This window comes from Phyllobates terribilis, unplaced genomic scaffold (assembly GCF_046119375.1).
Source record: "Phyllobates terribilis strain yellow unplaced genomic scaffold, ASM4611937v1 Scaffold_9__5_contigs__length_417890890, whole genome shotgun sequence".
NCBI classification, from domain to species: Eukaryota; Metazoa; Chordata; class Amphibia; order Anura; family Dendrobatidae; genus Phyllobates; species Phyllobates terribilis.
In genome coordinates, this window is record NW_027362769.1 from 300,913,459 (window position 1) to 300,930,416 (window position 16,958).

A 16,958-nucleotide genomic window follows, 5' to 3' on the forward strand; every position below is an offset into this window, starting at 1 on the left:
CCATTTTGCCTAAAAATGAAAGCCAATCTTGTCAAACGGAAAGAAGCAGATTATGACGACGAGGATGGGATTCGAACCCATGCATGCAGAGCACAATGGATTAGCAGTCCATCGCCTTAACCACTCGGCCACCTCGTCTACATGACCAAGTTTAAATTAGGAGGTAAGATCTCATGAGGATTTTAAGCTGTCAGGGTGTTTTTACTGAAGATTGTATAAAGGCTTTGGCAGTGTGGCCTCATCTCATCTCCTAGAGTATTTATTGTCTAAAGTTAGATTAGGACAAACCTTATCAGAAATGAACCAGTGCAAAGGGTTTTAATAGCAACTTATCAATCATTCCTAATTGTTTCTACTTTTGGCACTGCAGTGGCATTCTTTCAATCTGTCTATTCTGTCTCATGACTGGGAAGCAAAACAAGTCCCAATTTCCAGCTGTGATAAAAGATGGATCATTTAATTATGGAACTTCAAATCCCAAGCCCTTGTCCTTGATACAGCTTCTGTCGCATTCTGCAAATTTGTCATGGTCCTTTTCGAGAATGCTCTTCAAAAAATACTCGGTTTCTTAATTGCCATGACTGAGAGCGACATCTTATTCAATGCTTCTGCTGTGCGTGGAATGGAACTGAAGCTCAATGTTGTTTTGCTCAATTAACCACTTGAAATTATCGATTAGTGACTAAATCTTTCCTGGCTTTCCCGTCTTCACCAGCTTGTGGTGCTTTGTCTTAGTTGGTTAAAGTGCCTGTCTAGTAAACAGGAGATCCTGAGTTCAAATTTCAGCAGTGCCTTCTTTTCATCTTCTCAGTATGAAGCTTTCTATCCTCATAGTGGGACAACATCAAATTGGCCTTTGCTAAGTCTCTGTGATAGTGCAATAGTGGGAGTAAGAATCTGCTATAAGTGCTAAAGAGGAAGAAAGATGGAATCAAGCATGAAAAAAGTAAAACCAGTGGATTTTATTTTACTATTTTGAAATGCCTCCTCCTTACGTATCTGACTCTCTAAGCAAAGTTTGATAGCAGCCTTCTTGAATGGTAGAAGATTTAAACTTTCATGTTTGAAGAATTCATTGCTTGGGCAGAAAATAAAACCTTGAGCTGGAAACTTAAAAGAATCAGAAAAGAAATAGGACAGATTGAATTCAAAGCCATGCATGCATAGCTCAATCTCTTAACTGCATTGTTAATGTATCATCTTAACTACACAGCCAACTTGCCTGCATGAACATGTAGAAACCAGACGATAGGACTATAGCAGCTTTCTTGAAAGAGAAAAGAATCAACTTTCATGCTTGAAGTATACACCATTTTGCCTTAAAATGAAAGCCAATCTTGTCAAACAGAAAGAAGCAGATTATGACGACGAGGATGGGATTTGAACACATGCATGCAGAGCACAATGGATTAGCAGTCTATCGCCTTAACCACTCGGCCACCTCGTCTACATGACCAAGTTTATATTAGGAGGTAAGATCTCATGAGGATTTTAAGCTGTCAGGGTGTTTTTACTGAAGATTGTATAAAGGCTTTTGGCAGTGTGGCCTCATCTCATCTCATAGAGTATCTATTGTCTAAAGTTAGATTAGGACAAACCTTATCAGAAATGAACCAGTGCAAAGGGTTTTAATAGCAACTTATCAATCATTCCTAATTGTTTCTACTTTTGGCACTGCAGTGGCATTCTTTCAATCTGTCTATTCTGTCTCATGACTGGGAAGCAAAACAAGTCCCAATTTCCAGCTGTGATAAAAGATGGATCATTTAATTATGGAACTTCAAATCCCAAGCCCTTGTTCTCGATACAGCTTCTGTCGCATTCTGCAAATTTGTCATGGTCCTTTTCGAGAATGCTCTTCAAAAAATACTCGGTTTCTTAATTGCCATGACTGAGAGCGACATCTTATTCAATGCTTCTGCTGTGCGTGGAATGGAACTGAAGCTCAATGTTGTTTTACTCAATTAACCACTTGAAATTATCGATTAGTGACTAAATCTTCCCTGGCTTTCCCGTCCTCACCAGCTTGTGGTGCTGTGGCTTAGTTGGTTAAAGTGCCTGTCTAGTAAACAGGAGATCCTGAGTTCAAATTTCAGCAGTGCCTTCTTTTCATCTTCTCAGTATGAAGCTTTCTATCCTCATAGTGGAACAACATCAAATTGGCCTTTGCTAAGTCTCTGTGATAGTGCAATAGTGGGAGTAAAAATCTGCTATAAGTGCTAAAGAGGAAGAAAGATGGAATCAAGCATGAAAAAAGTAAAACCAGTGGATTTTATTTTACTATTTTGAAATGTCTCCTCCTTACGTATCTGACTCTCTAAGCAAAGTTTGATAGCAGCCTTCTTGAATGGTAGAAGATTTAAACTTTCATGTTTGAAGAATTCATTGCTTGGGCAGAAAATAAAACCTTGAGCTGGAAACTTAAAAGAATCAGAAAAGAAATAGGACAGATTGAATTCAAAGCCATGCATGCATAGCTCAATCTCTTAACTGCATTGTTAATGTATCATCTTAACTACACAGCCAACTTGCCTGCATGAACATGTAGAAACCAGACGATAGGACTATAGCAGCTTTCTTGAAAGAGAAAAGAATCAACTTTCATGCTTGAAGTATACACCATTTTGCCTAAAAATGAAAGCCAATCTTGTCAAACGGAAAGAAGCAGATTACGATGACGAGGATGGGATTCGAACCCATGCATGCAGAGCACAATGGATTAGCAGTCCATCGCCTTAACCACTCGGCCACCTCGTCTACATGACCAAGTTTAAATTAGGAGGTAAGATCTCATGAGGATTTTAAGCTGTCAGGGTGTTTTTACTGAAGATTGTATAAAGGCTTTTGGCAGTGTGGCCTCATCTCATCTCCTAGAGTATCTATTGTCTAAAGTTAGATTAGGACAAACCTTATCAGAAATGAACCAGTGCAAAGGGTTTTAATAGCAACTTATCAATCATTCCTAAGTGTTTCTACTTTTGGCACTGCAGTGGCATTCTTTCAATCTGTCTATTCTGTCTCATGACTGGAAAGCAAAACAAGTCCCAATTTCCAGCTGTGATAAAAGATGGATCATTTAATTATGGAACTTCAAATCCCAAGCCCTTGTTCTCGATACAGGTTCTGTCGCATTCTGCAAATTTGTCATGGTCCTTTTCGAGAATGCTCTTCAAAAAATACTCGGTTTCTTAATTGCCATGACTGAGAGCGACATCTTATTCAATGCTTCTGCTGTGCGTGGAATGGAACTGAAGCTCAATGTTGTTTTGCTCAATTAACCACTTGAAATTATCGATTAGTGACTAAATCTTCCCTGGCTTTCCCGTCCTCACCAGCTTGTGGTGCTGTGGCTTAGTTGGTTAAAGCGTCTGTCTAGTAAACAGGAGATCTTGAGTTCAAATCTCAGCAGTGCCTTCTTTTCATCTTCTCAGTATTAAGTTTTCTATCTTCATATTGGGATAATTCTCTGTGATAGTGCAATAGTGGGAGTAAGAATCTGCTATAAGTGCTAAAGAGGAAGAAAGATGGAATCAAGCATGAAAAAAGTAAAACGAGTGGATTTTATTTTACTATTTTGAAATGCCTCCTCCTTACGTATCTGACTCTCTAAGCAAAGTTTGATAGCAGCCTTCTTGAATGGTAGAAGATTTAAACTTTCATGTTTGAAGAATTCATTGCTTGGGCAGAAAATAAAACCTTGAGCTGGAAACTTAAAAGAATCAGAAAAGAAATAGGACAGTTTGAATTCAAAGCCATGCATGCATAGCTCAATCTCTTAACTGCATTGTTAATGTATCATCTTAACTACACAGCCAACTTGCCTGCATGAACATGTAGAAACCAGACGATAGGACTATAGCAGCTTTCTTGAAAGAGAAAAGAATCAACTTTCATGCTTGAAGTATACACCATTTTGCCTAAAAATGAAAGCCAATCTTGTCAAACGGAAAGAAGCAGATTATGACGACGAGGATGGGATTCGAACCCATGCATGCAGAGCACAATGGATTAGCAGTCCATCGCCTTAACCACTCGGCCACCTCGTCTACATGACCAAGATTAAATTAGGAGGTAAGATCTCATGAGGATTTTAAGCTGTCAGGGTGTTTTTACTGAAGATTGTATAAAGGCTTTTGGCAGTGTGGCCTCATCTCATCTCCTAGAGTATCTATTGTCTAATTTTAGATTAGGACAAACCTTATCAGAAATGAACCAGTGCAAAGGGTTTTAATAGCAACTTATCAATCATTCCTAATTGTTTCTACTTTTGGCACTGCAGTGGCATTCTTTCAATCTGTCTATTCTGTCTCATGACTGGGAAGCAAAACAAGTCCCAATTTCCAGCTGTGATAAAAGATGAATCATTTAATTATGGAACTTCAAATCCCAAGCCCTTGTCCTTGATACAGCTTCTGTCGCATTCTGCAAATTTGTCATGGTCCTTTTCGAGAATGCTCTTCAAAAATTACTCGGTTTCTTAATTGCCATGACTGAGAGCGACATCTTATTCAATGCTTCTGCTGTGCGTGGAATGGAACTGAAGCTATATGTTGTTTTGCTCAATTAACCACTTGAAATTATCGATTAGTGACTAAATCTTCCCTGGCTTTCCCGTCCACACCAGCTTGTGTTGCTGTGGCTTAGTTGGTTAAAGCACCTGTCTAGTAAACAAGAGATCTTGAGTTCAAATCTCAGCAATGCCTTCTTTTCATCTTCTCAGTATGAAGTTTTCTATCCTCATAGCGGGACAACATCAAATTGGCCTTTGCTAAGTCTCTGTGATAGTGCAATAGTGGGAGTAAGAATCTGCTATAAGTGCTAAAGAGGAAGAAAGATGGAATCAAGCATGAAAAAAGTAAAACCAGTGGATTTTATTTTACTATTTTGAAATGCCTCCTCCTTACGTATCTGACTCTCTAAGCAAAGTTTGATAGCAGCCTTCTTGAATGGTAGAAGATTTAAACTTTCATGTTTGAAGAATTCATTGCTTGGGCAGAAAATAAAACCTTGAGCTGGAAACTTAAAAGAATCAGAAAAGAAATAGGACAGATTGAATTCAAAGCCATTCATGCATAGCTTAATCTCTTAACTGCATTGTTAATGTATCATCTTAACTACACAGCCAACTTGCCTGCATGAACATGTAGAAACCAGACGATAGAACTATAGCAGCTTTCTTGAAAGAGAAAAGAATCAACTTTCATGCTTGAAGTATACACCATTTTGCCTAAAAATGAAAGCCAATCTTGTCAAACAGAAAGAAGCAGATTATGACGACGAGGATGGGATTCGAACCCATGCATGCAGAGCACAACGGATTAGCAGTCCATCGCCTTAACCACTCGGCCACCTCGTCTACAAGACCAAGTTTAAATTAGGAGGTAAGATCTCATGAGGATTTTAAGCTGTCAGGGTGTTTTTACTGAAGATTGTATAAAGGCTTTTGGCAGTGTGGCCTCATCTCCTAGAGTATCTATTGTCTAAAGCTAGATTAGGACAAACCTTATCAGAAATGAACCAGTGCAAAGGGTTTTAATAGCAACTTATCAATCATTCCTAATTGTTTCTACTTTTGGCACTGCAGTGGCATTCTTTCAATCTGTCTATTCTGTCTCATGACTGGGAAGCAAAACAAGTCCCAATTTCCAGCTGTGATAAAAGATGGATCATTTAATTATGGAACTTCAAATCCCAAGCCCTTGTCCTTGATACAGCTTCTGTCGCATTCTGCAAATTTGTCATGGTCCTTTTCGAGAATGCTCTTCAAAAATTACTCGGTTTCTTAATTGCCATGACTGAGAGCGACATCTTATTCAATGCTTCTGCTGTGCGTGGAATGGAACTGAAGCTCAATGTTGTTTTGCTCAATTAACCACTTGAAATTATCGATTAGTGACTAAATCTTCCCTGGCTTTCCCGATCTCACCAGCTTGTGGTGCTGTGTCTTAGTTGGTTAAAGCGCCTGTCTAGTAAACAGTAGATCCTGAGTTCAATTTTCAGCAGTGCCTTCTTTTCATCTTCTCAGTATGAAGCTTTCTATCCTCATAGCGGGACAACATCAAATTGGCCTTTGCTAAGTCTCTGTGATAGTGCAATAGTGGGAGTAAGAATCTGCTATAAGTGCTAAAGAGGAAGAAAGATGGAATCAAGCATGAAAAAAGTAAAACCAGTGGATTTTATTTTACTATTTTGAAATGCCTCCTCCTTACGTATCTGACTCTCTAAGCAAATTTTGATAGCAGCCTTCTTGAATGGTAGAAGATTTAAACTTACATGTTTGAAGAATTCATTGCTTGGGCAGAAAATAAAACCTTGAGCTGGAAACTTAAAAGAATCAGAAAAGAAATAGGACAGATTGAATTCAAAGCCATGCATGCATAGCTCAATCTCTTAACTGCATTGTTAATGTATCATCTTAACTACACAGCCAACTTGCCTGCATGAACATGTAGAAACCAGACGATAGGACTATAGCAGCTTTCTTGAAAGAGAAAAAAATCAACTTTCAAGCTTGAAGTATACACCATTTTGCCTTAAAATGAAAGCCAAGCTTGTCAAACGGAAAGAAGCAGATTATGACAACGAGGATGGGATTCGAACCCATGCATGCAGAGCACAATGGATTAGCAGTCCATCGCCTTAACCACTCGGCCACCTCCTCTACATGACCAAGTTTAAATTAGGAGATAAGATCTCATGAGGATTTTAAGCTGTCAGGGTGTTTTTACTGAAGATTGTATAAAGGCTTTTGGCAGTGTGGCCTCATCTCATCTCCTAGAGTATCTATTGTCTAAAGTTAGATTAGGACAAACCTTATCAGAAATGAACCAGTGCAAAGGGTTTTAATAGCAACTTATCAATCATTCCTAATTGTTTCTACTTTTGGCACTGCAGTGGCATTCTTTCAATCTGTCTATTCTGTCTCATGACTGGGAAGCAAAACAAGTCCCAATTTCCAGCTGTGATAAAAGATGGATCATTTAATTATGGAACTTCAAATCCCGAGCCCTTGTCCTTGATACAGCTTCTGTCGCATTCTTCAAATTTGTCATGGTCCTTTTCGAGAATGCTCTTCAAAAATTATTCGGTTTCTTAATTGCCATGACTGAGAGCGATATCTTATTCAATGCTTCTGCTGTGCGAGGAATGGAACTGAAGCTCAATGTTGTTTTGCTCAATTAACCACTTGAAATTATCAATTAGTGACTAAATCTTCCCTGGCTTTCCCGTCCTCACCAGCTTGTGGTGCTGTGTCTTAGTTGGTTAAAGTGCCTGTCTAGTAAACAGGAGATCCTGAGTTCAAATTTCAGCAGTGCCTTCTTTTCATCTTCTCAGTATGAAGCTTTCTATGCTCATAGTGGGACAACATCAAATTGGGCTTTGCTAAGTCTCTGTGATAGTGCAATAGTGGGAGTAAGAATCTGCTATAAGTGCTAAAGAGGAATAAAGATGGAATCAAGCATGAAAAAAGTAAAACCAGTGGATTTTAATTTACTATTTTGAAATGCCTCCTCCTTACGTATCTGACTCTCTAAGCAAAGTTTGATAGCAGCTTTCTTGAATGGTAGAAGATTTAAACTTACATGTTTGAAGAATTCATTGCTTGGGCAGAAAATAAAACCTTGAGCTGGAAACTTAAAAGAATCAGAAAAGAAATAGGACAGATTGAATTCAAAGCCATGCATGCATAGCTCAATCTCTTAACTGCATTGTTAATGTATCATCTTAACTACACAGCCAACTTGCCTGCATGAACATGTAGAAACCAGACGATAGGACTATAGCAGCTTTCTTGAAAGAGAAAAAAATCAACTTTCAAGCTTGAAGTATACACCATTTTGCCTTAAAATGAAAGCCAAGCTTGTCAAACGGAAAGAAGCAGATTATGACAACGAGGATGGGATTCGAACCCATGCATGCAGAGCACAATGGATTAGCAGTCCATCGCCTTAACCACTCGGCCACCTCCTCTACATGACCAAGTTTAAATTAGGAGGTAAGATCTCATGAGGATTTTAAGCTGTCAGGGTGTTTTTACTGAAGATTGTATAAAGGCTTTTGGCAGTGTGGCCTCATCTCATCTCCTAGAGTATCTATTGTCTAAAGTTAGATTAGGACAAACCTTATCAGAAATGAACCAGTGCAAAGGGTTTTAATAGCAACTTATCAATCATTCCTAATTGTTTCTACTTTTGGCACTGCAGTGGCATTCTTTCAATCTGTCTATTCTGTCTCATGACTGGGAAGCAAAACAAGTCCCAATTTCCAGCTGTGATAAAAGATGGATCATTTAATTATGGAACTTCAAATCCCGAGCCCTTGTCCTTGATACAGCTTCTGTCGCATTCTTCAAATTTGTCATGGTCCTTTTCGAGAATGCTCTTCAAAAATTATTCGGTTTCTTAATTGCCATGACTGAGAGCGATATCTTATTCAATGCTTCTGCTGTGCGAGGAATGGAACTGAAGCTCAATGTTGTTTTGCTCAATTAACCACTTGAAATTATCAATTAGTGACTAAATCTTCCCTGGCTTTCCCGTCCTCACCAGCTTGTGGTGCTGTGTCTTAGTTGGTTAAAGTGCCTGTCTAGTAAACAGGAGATCCTGAGTTCAAATTTCAGCAGTGCCTTCTTTTCATCTTCTCAGTATGAAGCTTTCTATCCTCATAGTGGGACAACATCAAATTGGGCTTTGCTAAGTCTCTGTGATAGTGCAATAGTGGGAGTAAGAATCTGCTATAAGTGCTAAAGAGGAATAAAGATGGAATCAAGCATGAAAAAAGTAAAACCAGTGGATTTTAATTTACTATTTTGAAATGCCTCCTCCTTACGTATCTGACTCTCTAAGCAAAGTTTGATAGCAGCTTTCTTGAATGGTAGAAGATTTAAACTTACATGTTTGAAGAATTCATTGCTTGTTCAGAAAATAAAACCTTGAGCTGGAAACTTAAAAGAATCAGAAAAGAAATAGGACAGATTGAATTCAAAGCCATGCATGCATAGCTCAATCTCTTAACTGCATTGTTAATGTATCATCTTAACTACACAGCCAACTTGCCTGCATGAACATGTAGAAACCAGACGATAGGACTATAGCAGCTTTCTTGAAAGAGAAAAAAATCAACTTTCAAGCTTGAAGTATACACCATTTTGCCTTAAAATGAAAGCCAAGCTTGTCAAACGGAAAGAAGCAGATTATGACGACGAGGATGGGATTCGAACCCATGCATGCAGAGCACAATGGATTAGCAGTCCATCGCCTTAACCACTCGGCCACCTCCTCTACATGACCAAGTTTAAATTAGGAGATAAGATCTCATGAGGATTTTAAGCTGTCAGGGTGTTTTTACTGAAGATTGTATAAAGGCTTTTGGCAGTGTGGCCTCATCTCATCTCCTAGAGTATCTATTGTCTAAAGTTAGATTAGGACAAACCTTATCAGAAATGAACCAGTGCAAAGGGTTTTAATAGCAACTTATCAATCATTCCTAATTGTTTCTACTTTTGGCACTGCAGTGGCATTCTTTCAATCTGTCTATTCTGTCTCATGACTGGGAAGCAAAACAAGTCCCAATTTCCAGCTGTGATAAAAGATGGATCATTTAATTATGGAACTTCAAATCCCGAGCCCTTGTCCTTGATACAGCTTCTGTCGCATTCTGCAAATTTGTCATGGTCCTTTTCGAGAATGCTCTTCAAAAATTATTCGGTTTCTTAATTGCCATGACTGAGAGCGATATCTTATTCAATGCTTCTGCTGTGCGAGGAATGGAACTGAAGCTCAATGTTGTTTTGCTCAATTAACCACTTGAAATTATCAATTAGTGACTAAATCTTCCCTGGCTTTCCCATCCTCACCAGCTTGTGGTGCTGTGTCTTAGTTGGTTAAAGTGCCTGTCTAGTAAACAGGAGATCCTGAGTTCAAATTTCAGCAGTGCCTTCTTTTCATCTTCTCAGTATGAAGCTTTCTATGCTCATAGTGGGACAACATCAAATTGGCCTTTGCTAAGTCTCTGTGATAGTGCAATAGTGGGAGTAAGAATCTGCTATAAGTGCTAAAGAGGAATAAAGATGGAATCAAGCATGAAAAAAGTATAACCAGTGGATTTTAATTTACTATTTTGAAATGCCTCCTCCTTACGTATCTGACTCTCTAAGCAAAGTTTGATAGCAGCCTTCTTGAATGGTAGAAGATTTAAACTTTCATGTTTGAAGAATTCATTGCTTGGGCAGAAAATAAAACCTTGAGCTAGAAACTTAAAAGAATCAGAAAAGAAATAGGACAGATAGAATTCAAAGCCATGCATGCATAGCTCAATCTCTTAACTGCATTGTTAATATATCATCTTAACTACACAGCCAACTTGCCTGCATGAACATGTAGAAACCAGACGATAGGACTATAGCATCTTTCTTGAAAGAGAAAAGAATCAACTTTCATGCTTGAAGTATACACCATTTTGCCTAAAAATGAAAGCCAATCTTGTCAAAGGGAAAGAAGCAGATTATACCGACAAGGATGGGATTCAAACCCATGCATGCAGAGCACAATGGAGTAGCAGTCCATCGCCTTAACCACTCGACCACCTCGTCTACATAACCAAGTTTAAATTAGGAGGTAAGATCTCATGAGGATTTTAAGCTGTCAGGGTGTTTTTACTGAAGATTGTATAAAGGCTTTTGGCAGTGTGGCCTCATCTCATCTCCTAGAGTATCTATTGTCTAAAGTTAGATTAGGACAAACCTTATCAGAAATGAACCAGTGCAAAGGGTTTTAATAGCAACTTATCAATCATTCCTAACTGTTTCTACTTTTGGCACTGCAGTGGCATTCTTTCAATCTGTCTATTCTGTCTCATGACTGGGAAGCAAAACAAGTCCCAATTTCCAGCTGTGATAAAAGATGGATCATTTAATTATGGAACTTCAAATCCCAAGCCCTTGCACTTCCTGCCATGGTTCAAGAAGAAGAACCGTGTATTTCACAGCAATATCATTTTTCTGCATGATAATGCACCATCTCATGCTGCAAATAAAACATCTGCATCTCTGGCTGATATGGGCATAAAAGGGGACAAACTTATGGTGTGACCCCCATGCTCCCCTGACCTGTACCCCATTCAGAACCTTTGGAGCATCATTAAAAGGAGTGTCTATGATGGCGGGAGGCAGTTCACATCTAAGCAACAGCTCTGGGAGGGTATTCTGTCCTCATGCAAAACAATTGAAGCAGAAACCATCCAAAACCTGACAAATTCAATGGACGAGAGAGTTCAGAAGCTCCTTTCGAACAAAGGGTCCTATGTGAAAATGTAACATCACCTAGAATAAAGTTTTGAGTTGAAAACTGTTTGATTTCAGTTTCTAACAACCTGCTAATGCTTATAATTTCAAAAATGACCATTTTTTTGGTCTTTATTAAAATGAAAAGGTTGATCGAAAAGTTTGGGGGATCTAAGAGTGTGGCAACCCAGTAGTCATGATTACTTCGAATTCTGACAATATGAGGGTCATGCTGCAGGTAGTGCAGCAAGAAGGCACTTACGCATCTCGGAGCCTCAAAATTATTTTCTAGACTAGCTGGGCTAGATGCAGCTAAAAATTATTATTAATTTTAAATCTGGTGAAGCTTTAGTATAGATGGCCTAATAGGATCAGTGCTGCACACTGCTACAAAGCCCAAATTATTTTCCAGTCAAGATACAGATAAACATGATTAGTAATTTTAAATCTGGTGGAGCTTATTATAGATGGCCTAATAGAATCAGTGCTGCACACTGCTACAAAGCCCAAATTATTTTCCAGCCAAGATACAGATAAACATGATTAGTAATTTGAAAGCTTAAAACGGTTGGTAGGGTGATTTTAACCAATCATCAAGCTTTTACTCTCCCCAGGATGACACAGGGGTAGAAAAGTCGTTTCGGATCCATGATTTGTTCATCTTTATGAACGTGAGTCTGTCTACATTATCAGTGGAGAGCCGCGTGCGTTTATCTGTCAGCACACCACCAGCAGCGCTGAACACACGTTCAGACAGAACGCTGGCTGCGGGGCATGACAAGATCTCCAAGGCGTAAGTGGCTAGCTCCGGCCATTTATCCAGATTGGAAGCCCAAAAAGAGCAAGGGTCCAGTGACACAGTCGTGGCTTCAATGTTTACTTGGAGATACTCCTGTACCATCGCCTCTAGGCGTTGACTATGTGTCAGACTTCTTGTCTCCTGTGGCCTTGCAAAGGATGGGCTAAAAAAGTGGTGAAATGATTCCGCAAAATTGATGTTACCAGCAGATACTGTGGTTCTGTTACGGTTTGAGTGCTGAACACTTGACGGTCCCACGGTTGGCAAGTTGGAACTGTGAGATTCACTACGTGCACCACTGGTATTTTGTGGAAAAGCACATGTAAGATTCTGCAACAGTCTCTGCTGATACTCCTGCATGCGTGCATCCCTTTCTATGGCAGGAATAATTTCTGCAAATTTACTTTTGTACCGGGGATCTAACAGTGTGGCAACCCAGTAGTCAGAATTATTTCTAATTCTCACAATTCGAGGGTCATGTTGCAGGTAGTGCAGCAAGAAGGCACTCATGTGTGTTGCGCATCCAGGAGCACCAAGTCCCTGTTGTGTTGGTGGCGAGGTAACAATCATGCTTCCTTCCTCTGTCCTCTCCCCCCAACCTCGCACAACAGAAATGTGATCAAGGTCTCCCTCATATGATGAGTCTTCCATCAGTTCGTCCTCCACCTCTTCCTGGGCTCCTGCACCTTCCTCACTAGTTTGGCTGCTACCATGCGCCCTGGTAAAACCATCTCCCCCACCCTCACATGCCTGCCGCCTTGGTGCTGCCGACCGTCTGGACCTTGCAGATGTTAGCCCTTCCGCATACAACTCCTCCTCCTCTACTTCCTCCACCTCCTCTTGTGCCACCACCTGACTCCGAATTCTGTTTAACATGTGCTCCAGCATGTAAATCACCGGAATAGTCATGCTGATAATGGCATCGTCAGCACTAAACATCTTCGTCGCCATTTCAAAACTGTGCAGAAGGGTGCATAGGTCCCTGATCTGAGACCACTCCTCCAGCGTGATTTGCCCCACCTCTGAATCTCGTTGGCCCAGGCTATACGTCAGAACGTATTGCACCAGGGCTTGTCGGTGCTGCCACAGTCGCTGCAACATGTGCAGAGTTGAATTCCACCGGGTAGGCACATCGCATTTTAGCCGGTGAAGTGGCAGGCCCAACGACTTCTGTAGAAATGTAAGTCGCTGAGCTGCGGGATGCGAATGGCGGAAGTGAGCACACAGCGACCGTGCCCTCTGCAGAAGGCCATCTAGTCTGGGATAGTGGGCTAAAAGTTGCTGGACAACCAGGTTCAACACGTGAGCCATACAAGGCACGTGTGTGACATTGCCCCGGCGAAGGGCCGCACCCAGGTTTGCAGCATTGTCGCACACGGCCTTCCCTGGTTTCAGGTCCAGTGGAGACAACCATTCATGAAATTGGTTCTCCAGAGCTGACCACAACTCCTCAGCTGTGTGACTCACATTTCCCAGACATTTCAATGTAAAAACCGCCTGATGACGTTGAGCCCTACTGCCAGCATAGTAAGGAGGTGTGCAGGATCCCTTCTGCGCAGTTAGAAAGCTTGTGGCATGACCAGACAGGCTTTGGGTGCAGGTGGAAGACCGAGAGGAGGTTGAGGAGGCAGAAGCAGTGGAGGAACTTTGACATAAAGAGGATTGACGCACAACTCGTGGGGACGGCAAGACTTGGACAGCAGCCCCTTGTCCTGCTGTCACCATAGTTGCCCAGTGCCCAGTCAGCGACATGTAACGCCCCTGTCCATGCCTACTCGTCCAAGTGTTTGTGGTGAAATGCACCCTGTCACACACAGAGTTTCTCAAAGAAGCGGTGATGTTGTGTGCGACATGCTGGTGGAGCGCAGGCACACCTTTCTTTGAGAAGTAGTGCCGACTGGGCATCTGGTACTGGGGCACTGCGACGGACATAAGGTCTCGAAAATCCTCTGTGTCCACCAGGCGGAAAGGCAGCATTTCTGTAGCCAAGAGCTTGCAGATGGTGAAATTCAACCTCTTAGCTTTCTCATGGCTAGGAGGAAATTGTCTTTTACTTGTCCACATCTGAGGGACCGAGGGCTGGCTATTGTGCTTAGACGGGGTTGATAAGGGTGTCCCCGGCAAACTGCCGGTCTGTGAGGAAGATGCAGGCGGACATGTTAGGTTGCCTTCATCCAAAGGTGGTGCTATCGATGTCGGACAGCGCTCAACACCAGCTGGTGTTACCACCTCCAAAGAAAATGATGACCTGCCAATCACGCTGGCTGTTGCGGGTAAAGAGGTGGCAGGTCTGCGCCCCAAAACAGGTGTGACTGCTGTCCCCCCAGTCACAGAGGATGAAGAGGCCGCGGATGCACAAGATATGGCAGACGGTGGTTGGCCCGGCCGGCTAGGCCGCATTGTAGCACACTGAGCTTCCCACTGCAACTTATGCTTCATGTCCATGTGCCGGTTCATGCATGAAGTACTCAAACTATGTATTTTTTGGCCTCTACTTAGCTTTTGCTGACAAATGTTACAGATAACACGAGTTGGGTCATCTTTATCGATCTGAAAAAATGCCCAGGCTATGCAAGGCTTAGCACCCATGTGACCTGAAGAGCCACCACGACTTGTGGTGAGAGGCAGAGTTGTGTTTGAGGATGCAGTTGTTGACGTGCTTCCAGTACTACGTCTCTGTCCAGGAAGGCGCAACCTGACCTCGTCGTCACTAGCATCTTCCTCCACCTCCTCTGCTGACCTCATCTCTTGGCTGACTGTGGGTTGACAGTAAGTGGGATCTCCAACCTCATCATCATCACCCTGTGCGTTATCACACCTGTCGTCCTCAGAGCCAACCTGTTCCTGCCCTGACAAAAAACTAAAGTTGTCGCTCCAATCAGGTATTTGAGTCTTATCATCGTCTTCCTCATTGTCTCCACCAACAGGAGTTACAGTTTGGGAATGAGGATCTACATTATGGTCAGAACCTTCTGCGTCTGGTCCTGGATCCGACTCATAAAGATTCTGGGCATCAGTGCAGATCATTTCCTCGTCTGGATTCACAGAAGCGCTGGAGTCGACCTCTGATTCCCAGGCTATAGTATGAGTAAACAGCTCTGCAGACTCAACCATCTGTTCTACCACATACTCAGACGGGCAGCTGGAGATTTGGGAGCTGTGAGGAAGCAAGTGCGATTGGGGTGACACCTTTGAGGACTGGAGTATTTGTGATGTTGAAGTTGATGTGGAGGAGAGCCCACTTAAAGGAGCACTTGATATCCGTTGAAGCACCTGCTGTTTTTGTGCCTCATCTGGAATTTGTAGCGATTGGCGTGGCCGTAAGAAAGGGATCTTATCACATTGTCCGCTAAAAGAAGTAGACATTTTAGTTTGGCTGGAAGATGGTCTTTCTTCTGCAGATGTTACTGTTGCTTTAACACCTACCCCACGGACACAACCTTTTTTCCCCTTCCCAAAACGCCTATTCCCCTTTCCACCAGCTAAGGCCTTTTTCCACTCATTTTGGTGGTTAACTAATTCACAACTCTGGAGTTGTTTGCACAAAAAAACAATGGATGGGAACCGAGCAGAGCTGAGTGGCCAAACTGTGGTATTAGGCCAAAACTATTGGCTGGGTTAGATGCAGAAAAAAATTATATTCAATTTGCAACCTGATGGAGGTCTGTATAGATGGATTAATAGAACAAGTCCCACACACAGCTAGAAGCCCAATATTTTTTCAGAGGTAGATGCAGAAAAAATATATTCAGTTTGCAACCAGATGGAGGTCAGTATAGATGGACTAATACAACAAGTCCCACAAACAGCTAGAAGCCCAAATATTTTTTCAGAGGTACTGTAGATGCAGATAAAAATTATTTTTAATTTGCAACCTGATGGAGGTCAGTATAGATGGACTAATAGAGAAAGTCCGACACACTGCTAGAAGGCCAAATATTTTTTCAGAGCTAGATGCAAAAAAAAATTCTATTCAGTTTGCAACCTGATGGAGGTCTGTATAGATGGATTAATAGAACAAGTCCCACACACAGCTAGAAGCCCAATATTTTTTCAGAGGTAGATGCAGAAAAAAATATATTCAGTTTGCAACCTGATGGAGGTCTGTATAGATGGATTAATAGAACAAGTCCCACACACAGCTAGAAGCCCAATATTTTTTCAGAGCTAGATGCAGAAAAAAATATATTCAGTTTGCAACCTGATGGAGGTCTGTATAGATGGATTAATAGAACAAGTCCCACACACAGCTAGAAGCCCAATATTTTTTCAGAGGTAGATGCAGAAAAAAATATATTCAGTTTGCAACCTGATGGAGGTCTGTATAGATGGATTAATAGAACAAGTCCCACAAACAGCTAGAAGCCCAATATTTTTTCAGAGGTAGATGCAGAAAAAAATATATTCAGTTTGCAACCTGATGGAGGTCAGTATAGATGGACTAATACAACAAGTCCCACACACAGCTAGAAGCCCAATATTTTTTCAGAGGTAGATGCAGAAAAAAATATATTCAGTTTGCAACCTGATGGAGGTCTGTATAGATGGATTAATAGAACAAGTCCCACACACAGCTAGAAGCCCAATATTTTTTCAGAGCTAGATGTAGAAAAAAATATATTCAGTTTGCAACCTGATGGAGGTCTGTATAGATGGATTAATAGAACAAGTCCCACACACAGCTAGAAGCCCAATATTTTTTCAGAGGTAGATGCAGAAAAAAATATATTCAGTTTGCAACCTGATGGAGGTCAGTATAGATGGACTAATACAACAAGTCCCACACACAGCTAGAAGCCCAATATTTTTTCAGAGGTAGATGCAGAAAAAAATATATTCAGTTTGCAACCTGATGGAGGTCTGTATAGATGGATTAAT

General features: G+C 41.2%; 11 non-coding genes across 11 annotated transcripts; 2 read left to right on the top strand and 9 right to left on the bottom strand.

Annotated features, from left to right (window-relative positions):
* Positions 1 to 56: 56 nt before the first annotated feature.
* Positions 57 to 138, bottom strand: TRNAS-GCU (transfer RNA serine (anticodon GCU)). Its single transcript has one exon. It is a non-coding gene; the product is annotated as a tRNA-Ser (tRNA).
* A 1,227-nt stretch (positions 139 to 1,365) lies between these two features.
* Positions 1,366 to 1,447, bottom strand: TRNAS-GCU (transfer RNA serine (anticodon GCU)). Its single transcript has one exon. It is a non-coding gene; the product is annotated as a tRNA-Ser (tRNA).
* Positions 1,448 to 2,030: 583 nt separating this feature from the next.
* Positions 2,031 to 2,104, top strand: TRNAT-AGU (transfer RNA threonine (anticodon AGU)). The gene has a single exon. It is a non-coding gene; the product is annotated as a tRNA-Thr (tRNA).
* Positions 2,105 to 2,675: 571 nt separating this feature from the next.
* TRNAS-GCU (transfer RNA serine (anticodon GCU)) lies at positions 2,676 to 2,757 on the bottom strand. The gene has a single exon. It is a non-coding gene; the product is annotated as a tRNA-Ser (tRNA).
* A 583-nt stretch (positions 2,758 to 3,340) lies between these two features.
* On the top strand, positions 3,341 to 3,414 carry TRNAT-AGU (transfer RNA threonine (anticodon AGU)). The gene has a single exon. It is a non-coding gene; the product is annotated as a tRNA-Thr (tRNA).
* Positions 3,415 to 3,964: 550 nt separating this feature from the next.
* On the bottom strand, positions 3,965 to 4,046 carry TRNAS-GCU (transfer RNA serine (anticodon GCU)). The gene has a single exon. It is a non-coding gene; the product is annotated as a tRNA-Ser (tRNA).
* Positions 4,047 to 5,274: 1,228 nt separating this feature from the next.
* Positions 5,275 to 5,356, bottom strand: TRNAS-GCU (transfer RNA serine (anticodon GCU)). Its single transcript has one exon. It is a non-coding gene; the product is annotated as a tRNA-Ser (tRNA).
* A 1,223-nt stretch (positions 5,357 to 6,579) lies between these two features.
* TRNAS-GCU (transfer RNA serine (anticodon GCU)) lies at positions 6,580 to 6,661 on the bottom strand. Its single transcript has one exon. It is a non-coding gene; the product is annotated as a tRNA-Ser (tRNA).
* Positions 6,662 to 7,889: 1,228 nt separating this feature from the next.
* Positions 7,890 to 7,971, bottom strand: TRNAS-GCU (transfer RNA serine (anticodon GCU)). The gene has a single exon. It is a non-coding gene; the product is annotated as a tRNA-Ser (tRNA).
* A 1,228-nt stretch (positions 7,972 to 9,199) lies between these two features.
* On the bottom strand, positions 9,200 to 9,281 carry TRNAS-GCU (transfer RNA serine (anticodon GCU)). Its single transcript has one exon. It is a non-coding gene; the product is annotated as a tRNA-Ser (tRNA).
* Positions 9,282 to 10,509: 1,228 nt separating this feature from the next.
* Positions 10,510 to 10,591, bottom strand: TRNAS-GCU (transfer RNA serine (anticodon GCU)). Its single transcript has one exon. It is a non-coding gene; the product is annotated as a tRNA-Ser (tRNA).
* Between the last annotated feature and the right edge of the window lie 6,367 nt (positions 10,592 to 16,958).